The 11038-nt window shown below is 38.0% G+C and overlaps 1 long non-coding RNA gene across 1 annotated transcript; it reads left to right on the top strand.

Moving 5' to 3' along the window:
• Positions 1-433: 433 nt before the first annotated feature.
• On the top strand, positions 434-4123 carry LOC126765508 (uncharacterized). The gene is made up of 2 exons (XR_007668477.1): positions 434-2303; positions 2380-4123. It is a non-coding gene; the product is annotated as an uncharacterized LOC126765508 (long non-coding RNA).
• The last annotated feature ends 6915 nt before the right edge of the window (positions 4124-11038 follow it).

The following is an 11038-nucleotide window of genomic DNA, read 5'->3' on the forward strand; positions in this document are numbered from 1 at the left end:
CGAGTTGTAGCATATTTGTTACGATTCTGTTCGAATGCGTCACCCAATAAAACACAACAGTCATACAGGACGTTGGAAATAACTCCAGAGGAGTTCAACACTACCCGCACGAAGCTAATTATTTTATCCCAAAAGAAGTATTTCCAAGAAGAGTATGAAGCCTTAACCCAGAAAACCAGCATACCCAAAAAAAGGACAATTTTGACACTAAACCCTTTAATCGATCCCAAAGGAATAATGCGAGTTAACGGTCGGTTGAGCAATTCAGCGGCATTATCATACAACGAGCGTTATCCGATTATATTACCCTATAGCAGCCGATTAGCCAAACTACTCACCCAATTTACCCATCTAATAACCCTTCATGGCGGCAACCAGCTAGTCTTACGACTTATGCGTTCGAAATTTTGGATACCGAAGTTGAAAACCCTCATCAAGTCTACCATTCATCAGTGCAAAACTTGCGTATTTGTTTGTTTTGCAACCAAAGCCATACATCTAGAGCCAGTAAGTGATCTCATCACCAACGCATTCATGGCCGCATTCGCACGTTTCTTTTCCAGGCGCGGATGTCCCGCCGATCTCTATTCGGACAATGGTACTAATTTCGTTGGAGCGTCCAAACTTTTAATTAACATCAACTGGCACTTTAATCCTCCAGGAGCTCCACACATGGGTGGACTCTGGGAAGCAGGAGTGAAAAGTTTAAAGAGCCACTTGAAAAAGGTGTCTCAGAACCAGAAATTCACTTTCGAAGAACTAGCAACCCTTTTAACCCGAATCGAAAGTTGCTTGAATTCTCGTCCTTTAAGCCCATTAAGTGAAGACCCAACAAATTTAGAACCTTTAACTCCAGGTCATTTCTTAGTAGGTACCCCTTTATTAATCCCAGCAGAACCCAACTTAGAAGATGCACATCTAAGCATCGCACAAAGATGGCAAAAACTGAAGATACTCCATCAACACTTCTGCAAACGATGGAAAGAAGAATATTTGAAAGAACTCCACAAAAGATATAAGTGGAAATACCCTCAACGCAACATAGACGTTAACGATATGGTAGTTATACGTCAAGAAACTCTACCCCCAAATGAGTGGAGACTTGGTCGCATCGAAAAAACGTATCTCGATGCACACAATAAAGCAAGAGTAGTTGACATACGTACCTCTCAGGGAACAATTACCCGCCCAATAACCAAAATAGTCACTTTACCAAATAATTAATCTTATTTCCTTATAGTGACATGGCCCCTCAAAGCAGTACGAAGTCCATTTGCAGCCGCCAAAGCAGCCCCACATTCACTGTGCGATCCCTCAGCGTGACTCGTAGCATCAGCCCACTCTCCGACGAAGGAACCCTGGCAAGACGCCTGCATCGCTTTAAAGCGACCCTTTCCCCATTCGAGAGGAGCGTGGAAATACGAATCGCACGGCCCGACGTACCATCAGCCGTTCCTCTATTAGAGAAGAACGAGGAAGTACCCATCGCACAGCCCAGCGTACTATCAGCCGTTCATCAAAGCGAACGCACAAACACGTCGCCTGTGGATTGTGTAAAAAAGACCATAGACTGGTGACGTGTTCAAAATTCACCACAATGAACATTAGCGAAAAGTTTGACGCAGTCATTAAATATAAGTACTGCGTCAATTGCTTGGCCAGATCGCATTCCACCCAAAAGTGCACAAGTAAAAAACGATGTGCCACGTGCAACGGGGAACACCATTCAACCCTACATGGACACCCCAGGCTGTTCTGCAAAGAGCCAAAGAAAGCAGCAAAAAACGAAGATCGATTACGTAGACAAGAGGATCTACCGACGTTACTGGCCAAGCCGACCCTCATCCCAACAGTCATGGTCAAAGTTAAACACGATGGCAAATGGAACAAAATACGAGCCATAATAAACCCGACCCGAAAGGTGACCATAATTGCGTCAGAACTGGTCCAGAGTCTGAGGTTACCGAAAACGTACCTCGACTCGTATCGTATATGTAAAGTCGTAATCGGTTCATTAACTGATTCCGACTGGCACGTCGAAGCTAACTGCCTTTTGACGCATGATTTACCGACCCGACCCTATAATCGTGACTTAAGTGGCGAAATTATTAAGAAGTTCGACCACTTAGTCCTAGCCGACCCTACATTCTGGAAAGACGACAAAATTATGTTGGAACTGGGAGCTGACATTTACCCAAGATTGATGAAACCAGGCTTATTCAACCCCGACAACGGCACCGTGACCACACAAAACACCGCACTCGGTTGGACTTTAACCGGTGCATGTGCGATTTAAACCCCAAGTATACCCCCAACCCGTTCATAACATCACTCATTTACCCAAATCAAACTAGATCTAAAAAATCTTTTTATTCGCAGACACTGCAAGGCGGCCGGGATGTTCATACCAAATGAACACATCCCTGCATTGTCCTCCTAACTCGCCTAAATACGAATTAGAGGACAATGCAATAAACACCCAACAGCGCCAACATAACAGCGATTTACCCAACAAAACAAAAAGACACAATAAAACGAATCACCAGAGTGGACGAACACATACAGGCGCCAAAATAGTAGCAGCAACATCAGCAGCAACATTAGCAGCAACAACAACCACAGCAGCATCAGCAGTAGTAGCAGCAGAATCATTTTCTCAACGCGGGAAAATCTCAACCACATTAGGTTACCCATAAATTTATAATTAGATTAAGTATAATCGTAATTAGTTTTATACACTATCATACAATTATACACATCCACACATAATCACCCAATTGTACTTATTAACCCGTACATATTAACATAAGTATATGTATATTTATTCGAATATACAAACTTGAATTGTTACCCGATTTCTAATAGTTTTTATTTTATTTGGCACACCGGCAAATATATCGTCGATCACCCCGACAATTGTAGTGAGTACAGACTAATTAGCCTAATGTCTCTTAAGATATTTCTAAAAGTCATTCACACCAGAATATATAAGAAATGTGAAGAGTCAATGGATAAGACGCAATTTGGCTTCAGAGAAGGTCTTGGAACACGCGAGGCATTGTTCTGTATACAAGTCTTGGTTCAAAACTGTAAAGATGTCCAAAAATATGTATTTTTATGCTTTATTGATTATGAGAAAGCTTTCGACACCATTAAACACGATAAACTTATGGAAATTCTTTATTCTATGGGAATAGATGACAAAGAGACTCGTTGCATAAGAAATCTGTATTGGCAACAAATTGCCCATGTAAGCATCAATGGTGATATAACCGAAGAAATATCTATTTCACAAGGTATAAGACAAGGATGCATTCTGTCACCCTTGTTATTTAACATATATTCGGAAGTAATATTTTAAGAATCGGTAACCAGTATTGATCAAGGTGTGAAAGTTAATGGTATTTTCATAAATAATATACGCTATGCAGATGACACTACACTTATGGCCGATAGCTTGATGGGATTACAAGAACTTGTAAACCGAGTTAACTTACGTAGTGACGAATATGGCCTACACATTAACATAAACAAGACGAAGTACATGATTATTAGTAGGAAAAACATATACAATGACACACACCTCATGATTAATAACAACCCAATCGAAAGAGTTAAAGATTTCAAGTACCTTGGTTGTCATATCAACGAAAGTTGGGATTGTTCAAAAGAAATAAAATTTCGAATTGAATTTGCGCAAACAACTTTTCTCAAATACAAAAACATATTATGTAGCCATGACCTCAACATCACAACCAAAATACGTTTTTTTAAAATGTTATGTTTGGTCAGTGCTTCTCTATGCGATGGAAACATGGACTCTAAAAATCACAGATATGAACACGCTAGAGTCCTTCGAGCTATGGCTTATTAGAAGAATCCTAAAAATCCCATGGACAGATTCGAGTTACAAACAGTGAAGTTTTGAGAAGAGTGAACCGCAATAGAGAGTTGTTAAGGACTCTAAAACAAAGAAAAGTAGCCTACCTAGGACATATTATGAGGCACTCTAAGTATGAGTATATTAATATTAAGCTTATTAATATTGTACATATTATTAAATGTTATATGATCACCAATCTTCGAATACAAATTGGCAAATAAAGAAGAAGAAGAACCATAAGTTGCTTATTTTTTTAATAAGACTCCAATGTTTTATACAATTCTTAAGGTAGAAAGTTTTTAATCTTATATAAAGGGCTTTCTTGCCACACCTTATCAAACGCCTAAGGCATATCTAGAAATATAGCTGAACAGTACTCTCTGTGCTCATGCTTTTCTTATTTCGTTAGTAATTCCATTTACTTTCTCTACAGTGCTATGTTTATCACGAAACCCGAATTGGAATTAAATTATTTTCGTGGAGGAAAGGAGACATCTTTGATAGTAACAATTTTTCAAATATTTTAGATATACAGGGTAGAAGACTGATTGGTCTGTATGAAGACGGCTATGTTAAGTCTTTCCCAGGTTTATCTATCAAGATAATCTGCGATTTTTCCATGAAATTGGATATTATCCGAAACTAAGAATTGCTTTGAAGAGCAAAGAGAGTACATCTACAGCAATATTTGGTAACTCTTTTGGCATTCTTGGGTAATATTATCCCGTCCTGTCGACTATTTTGGGTTAAGTTCTTTTATGAATCTAATACTATCGGAAGGTGAAGTCGATCGACTCATTAACTGAGTTTAGTAAGATTGACAGCTTAAAGTTGTTCTTTGGGCAATTAGGTTGAAATACCCTTTTTAGGTGATTTGCAAAACAATTAGCCTTTTCTTCATCACTTCGGACCCAATTTCTCGTAAAGCCATGTTGAAGGTGACTGGTGGCTTGATAGAGTTTAGTGCTTTCCAAAGGGAATTTGGCTTGCTTAAATTTTGACACATCTTCTTAATACACGTTTCGGAGTTGAATTCTTCTTCACGTTTAAGCGCTTTTCTAATTTACGTACAGCTGATTTTATTTGAAGCTGAGTGAAAGTGAAGCGATTTATCTGTCATTCTCGTCTTGCACGCCTTTTTTCATTTACAAGGTTTCCTATTTCTCTATTACTAATTATAGTTTTTGTTTGGTGTTGCTAAGAAAGTTGCGTTAGTTGTAACCAATCCGTTTTATACATAAGATGACCCACTTTTTGATCAACGAATAAGGGTTGTTCACATAGGTTTATTAGTACAAGAGAGTGATCAGAAAATAAGTCGGTACATGTATCAACTGTTGTGAGTGATTTATCTATATTTTTGAGTACAGCAAAATCAATTAAATCTGGAATTTTGTTTCGATCACTAGGCCAATATGTCAGGTTACCAAGACATATTATGTCAAGGTTATTTTGTCTATTTATAATAGTGTGATACAGTTGTCGTCCTTTTTGATAAATCAGTCGTGAGTCCCAATACATGTGTTTTGCACTATAATCTCCACCTGCTAGAAATCTATTACCTAGTGTTCCAAAAAACTCTTTAAATTGGATGTCTGTAATTTCAAACCGAGGTGGGTAGTATAAAGCCGTCAGGTTTTAGTCCCCGCATCGATTTTTTATAGATATTGGAGCTTGCATTGTAAGGTTTAGAATCATAAATTCGACGCTTCCATTTGGTTCATTTTGGGGCAATTGGATTTGTGCAGTGTTGCCTTTCACAACATTTGCATAGCTTCCTTGTGAAACATGGACAGGGATTTCAATATTTTCGCTAGGAGGAATATTTATCATTTGATTCTGACGTGCTTGAATTCCGACAGACAATTCCTTTTTTAAGTCTTTATATCCAGGGCAACCCCTGTATTTTGTAGTGCGATTTCCCCCACAATTACCACATTTTTTTATTAAAATCCCTTTTTTTTATTGAAGAGTACGTTTTGTTGTAGAATATAAATCACGACTTACCACACAAACACTACTTAGGGTGCAATATGTTGTCGTGTGTCCATATTTTTAGCATTGTAAATTTGGTGTATTTAATTTTTTTTATTTGGAATTAGGATATGGCATCAATTCTGTTTTGAACATTGGTTATGGGACTTTGTTCCTGTTAAAAAGATTTGCTACTGTTTTAGTACTAAAATTACAATCTTCAAGTGCTCTTTAACATCGTTAAAGTCTACCGAAGACTCTATACCCTTTATGACAACTACTAGGCTTTTTGAGCTCTTCAGTTGGTAAGAGTAGTATTTGACAAGAAACTTTTTTCAGTGAAAGTTTGAAATTTTGTTTCATCTACATAAGTTACCTTTTTACAAGGGCACTATGCGAAAATTGTTTGTGCCTATTATGTTGCTTAGTTTGGATACAACAGCTTTTGTGCTACGCTCATGCAGTTATATTTTTTGGGATTTTATGGTAGTATGGTTAAGTATATAGTATTCACATATCTTATATACTAACATAAAAGTTTATTATATTATCAAACATAAGAAAAATTAACCTTTGGTTGCATGATTTAATTTCCGCGAGAAAAAATTTTTATTTTGCATAATATTCTTGTGAGCTATTAGATGACAAATGAAATATTACAGTTGCTGTGTTTGTAGCAACAGATTTACGTATCATTGCATATTATACTCGTATATGTAATATCATGCAGCGAATCCAATAAATTTACAAGTAACTTACTGAATGGATATGGGTTTAATTTTTTTGAATAAAAGTCAGCAGAAGTAAATTTTACAAAAAGTTCAAATTTATTCGATATGCAATTTTTTTAAACAATATCATCTGTCACAACCTGGTAATTTGCAAGTGACTTCTCATGTTGACCAGTGGTAATATGGTCCAACCGTACTTCATTTTCAGGCATGGTGCTTTGTATTGAAATAAATTTATAAAGTCTAAATATAAAATTTAACTTAATATTATATTATTGTTGGTTCTTCACCGGTATTAGTAAAATATTCCCCTTCATCTCTTTTATACTTAAGATTTACACACGTTATTTAAGTAAAATTTAAAATTCGAGAAAATATATATACAGCTCTGAACTTTTATGTATACAGATAATCATGCTTAACTGTGATCCCGTTAGCCACATATAGACACTTTAAAATAATTGAGCGTAATAAAATCTCAACACTATTAGATTTCTACTCGCCTTTGCTTGCATAATGTTGTTGTTTTGGGGTTTTGCGATACCAGATGGAGTTCAGTTGTTAGGTCCAAGAGAAGTAGTCATCCTTCAGGATGCCTGAACTTGACGCGAATTTTTACAGACTCTGTGGCCTAACTATCGGTACTTTCTCCAATGAATCCTACCGTAGGACTCCAGGTGCTTACAGCGTAGTCTTACGTATGCGAGACAAGTGCACTTTGAGTTGCTCTGTTGTTTCTCTGGTCCCCGGCTCTAAACATTTTCTGCAGTCTTCTCGACCTGTCAGCACCATTCTGCGGACGTGTGTCACCACCAGACAGTGCCCAGTTAGTATTCCGATCGTGTTCCTACAGTCTCTTCCATCGAGTGACAATAGAAATTTTGTGTTTAGAAATAAAGTATAACGATTATACATATATGTATATGGCAAAGAAATACATTACTTTACCTTTAGGGCGAGTTTTTTTTGATAATTCTGAAGGTCTTCCACTTGGTGTTGCAGCTTTCCCATTTTAAATGTATGTGACCGTATTTCCTTTTTGTGTTTCCACTCATTTATACAATAGTCAAGCATTTATCAAGCGACCGTTATTCAGGCCCAATTTCTTATCAAATCGTTCGACTGCTTGTTCTAGAGTTTTACCAGAGTAGCTTGTAATCTAGGTAACGATTTTATTATCTATTCAGGAAACTACAGATATATGAACATTTTCAACGTTTATATCATATTCAAGGGATTCTCCACGTGTTTTCTTCAATATAATTTTTTCGTCCGGAAGCTTTAAATTGGAAATTCGGCTCTGACGAACTGTTGCCAGTGAATAAATTCCACGTGACAAAGATGTGTCGTAATTATCAAAAAAAAGTTTGTATCTCTTAGTAATCTTTCTTATATATTTCGAAAAGTGATTGCATATAAACGTATAAATATATAAGGCAAAAGGTCAACATATGTTACGTATGCAATAGCAATGTACTTATATGTATTTCTAAGCAGAATTTTCAGTCATTGCTCAGCTCTGTGCATTTCCAAGTCGTTCTTTCTTTTCGCTGTTTGGCGCCAATTGGAGATTTCTAAGTGTAGAAAGGTCCTTCTCCACCTGGTGTTTCCAACGGAATGGAGGTCTTCCTCTTCCTCTGCTTCCCCCAGCGGATATTGCGTCGTATACTTTCAGAACTGGAGCGACATGACCTAGCCAACCTAGCCGCTGTCTCTTAATTCGCTAAACTATGTCAATGTCATCGTTAAACTCGTACAGCTCATCGTTCCATCGAAGCGATATTCGCCGTTGGCAATGGGTAAAGAACTATAAATCTTCCACAGAACCAATCTCTCGAAAACTCATAACGTCGACATCGTCATGCCTCTGCCCCATACAACAAGACGCGAATAATGAGTGACTTGTAGAGTTTGGTTTTTGTTTGTCGAGAGAGAACTTTACTTCTCAATTGCCTACTCAGTCCGAAGTTGGCAAGAGTTATTTTGCGTTGAATTTCGAGGCTGACATTGTTGTTAGTGTTAATACTGGTTCCGAAATTACACCGGTCAACAAAAAAAATATTTTTTTGGGGAGTTTCTGTTCTCATGCTTGAATTCTGATTCTAGACATTGAAAAACACTTAAATATTAATTTTTAGTTCTTTAAGTTTGCTTTGGCCTGATCTACATCGATAAGTATATTTGAGGTTTAATACGAGAGAGCTCATATGAGCATAAAAGAAATACAAAAAATATTCACTTTTAGACAGTAATTTCTTGTTATTTTACATTTATGTATATATTATTGTTTATCACACATCTTGAATAAAAACGACTCTTGTATCTAAAAAAAGTTTTCTAATTATAATCTATGGTGAATTTGTAGACAAAATATAAAAAATCATCGAAAAATTGCACTAATTTCTACGAAAGCAAACTTTAACCGCAAAAAAAAAAATTTCCTTATTTTTGTCATAGGAGAAACTAAAATTTAATATGTAGATGTCAGACACCAAAATCATGTTGACCGGTGTTATCTACGACTTCAAAGTTATGATTGCCTACAGCGACGTGGGAGCCAAGTAGCGAGTGCCACGACTGTTTGTTTGATGATAGGAGATATTTCTTCTTGATCTCGTTCTATGCAACGCCCATTTGCTTCGCCTCTTTATGCATTCTAGAGAAACCAGAACTAACGGCGTGATTTCAATAGCTTTGGGTATACTAGCAGCTGTACACTCTTATATAATATTCTACCTTCTCTACTTAGTTCTGGAATTACTTTCTCCAGTAAAAGATTGAAGAAGTCACATGATAGGGAGTTGCCAAATTCAGACATAGCGGCAGCTCCTTTTTATGCTTTCAAAAGCAGCTTTGAAAGCAACACAGAGGTGGTGTGTGTCGATGCTATTTTCATTTAACATTTGGTGCGTGGTGAACATCTGGTTAGTTGTTCATTTTCCAAGCCTAAAGCTGTACTGATAAAGTCCAATCAGTTTGATGATGGTGGGCTTTAATATTTCACACAATACGCTAGGTAGAACCTTATATGCGATGTTGAGGAGGCTTATCCTACGGTAGTTGGCGCAGATTGTGAGGTCTCCCTTTTTGTGGATTGGGCAGAGCACACTTAAATTCCAATCGTTGTTTGAATAGCGCGGCCGGCCATCCATCGGCCCCCGCTGCTTTGTTGTTCTTTACACGGGTAATTGCTATTCGAGCTTCTTCACGGTCGGGCAATCGAACGTCTGCTCCATCATCATCGATTAGGGAATCGGGTTCGCCTTCTCCTGGCCATGTACTTTTACTGCCATTCAGCAGGCTGGAGAAGTCCCCTCCACAATTTTAGTATGCTCTGGGCATCGATTACGAGATCACCTCCTTGGGTTCTACAAGAGTATGCTCCGGACTTGAAACCTTCTGTTAGTCGCCGCATTTTTTTTTGTAAAATTTTCGAGCATTATTCCTGTCGGCCAGCTGGTCAAGCTCTTCATACTCACGCATTTTGGCCACTCTCGTTTTATGTCTGCAACTGCGTCTCGCTTTCCTCTTCAAGTATCTATCCCATCCCGCACGTGTTGTGGTCGATTGTTACATTGCGAGGTAGGTAGTCTGCCTGTCTTCTTTGCCTTATCCGAAAACCAATGGTGTCTTTTAAAGCTCTACGTAAGGAGCTTGAAATACCTTCCCAAAGTTCACTTATGACGGGTTGCTGATGAATGCTTTTAAACAGCTGGAGTGCAAGTAGAGTAGAAAATCGTTTGTCTGGCTGTTGTGATTACAGCTTCTCGACGTCGAACCTTCCTTGTGTTTGTTGACGTGGGTCTTGTGCTGCACAGAGGCGGGTTCGTAACTCTGTAACAAGATAGTGATCCGAGTCGATGTTAGGACCACGCACGTCTAAAACACTAGAGACATGTCAACCATCTAGCACAACATGATCGATCTTGTTGGAAGCTTTTCGATCTGGAGACAGCAGGGTAGCTTGATGAATTTTCCTATGCTGGAATCTAGTACTCCAGATAACCATATTTCGTTCAGCGGCGAAGTCGATCAGCGTCAACCCGTTTGGTGATGTTTCATCATATAGGCTGAATTTACCGACCTTTGTGCCAAAGATACCTTCTTTGTCCTCCATAGCGTGGGCGCAAATCAGCGATATGTGTTGAAGAACTTCGCCTTGATGCGGATTGTGGCTAGGCGTTCATCCACAAAGCTTTTGACAAGTCACACGCCACGCTCCCAAATATATCAAAACATTTTTATCAGCAATAAACAATACAATGTGCATCGAAACATAGCCTTCAGCAGCAAATAAGAACCCACTGTAATAACGTTCATTTACACACATTTTGAAATAGTAGTAAACGAAGTGAGATTAGTTAAGCATTACAATTATTGTATAGATTTATACCATGATTAGGATCAATAAAAAATGCACATAATGCTTTCGAAAACTATATTTAATAAC

Source organism: Bactrocera neohumeralis, unplaced genomic scaffold (genome assembly GCF_024586455.1).
Source record: "Bactrocera neohumeralis isolate Rockhampton unplaced genomic scaffold, APGP_CSIRO_Bneo_wtdbg2-racon-allhic-juicebox.fasta_v2 cluster10, whole genome shotgun sequence".
In the NCBI taxonomy this organism is placed as follows: Eukaryota; Metazoa; Arthropoda; class Insecta; order Diptera; family Tephritidae; genus Bactrocera; species Bactrocera neohumeralis.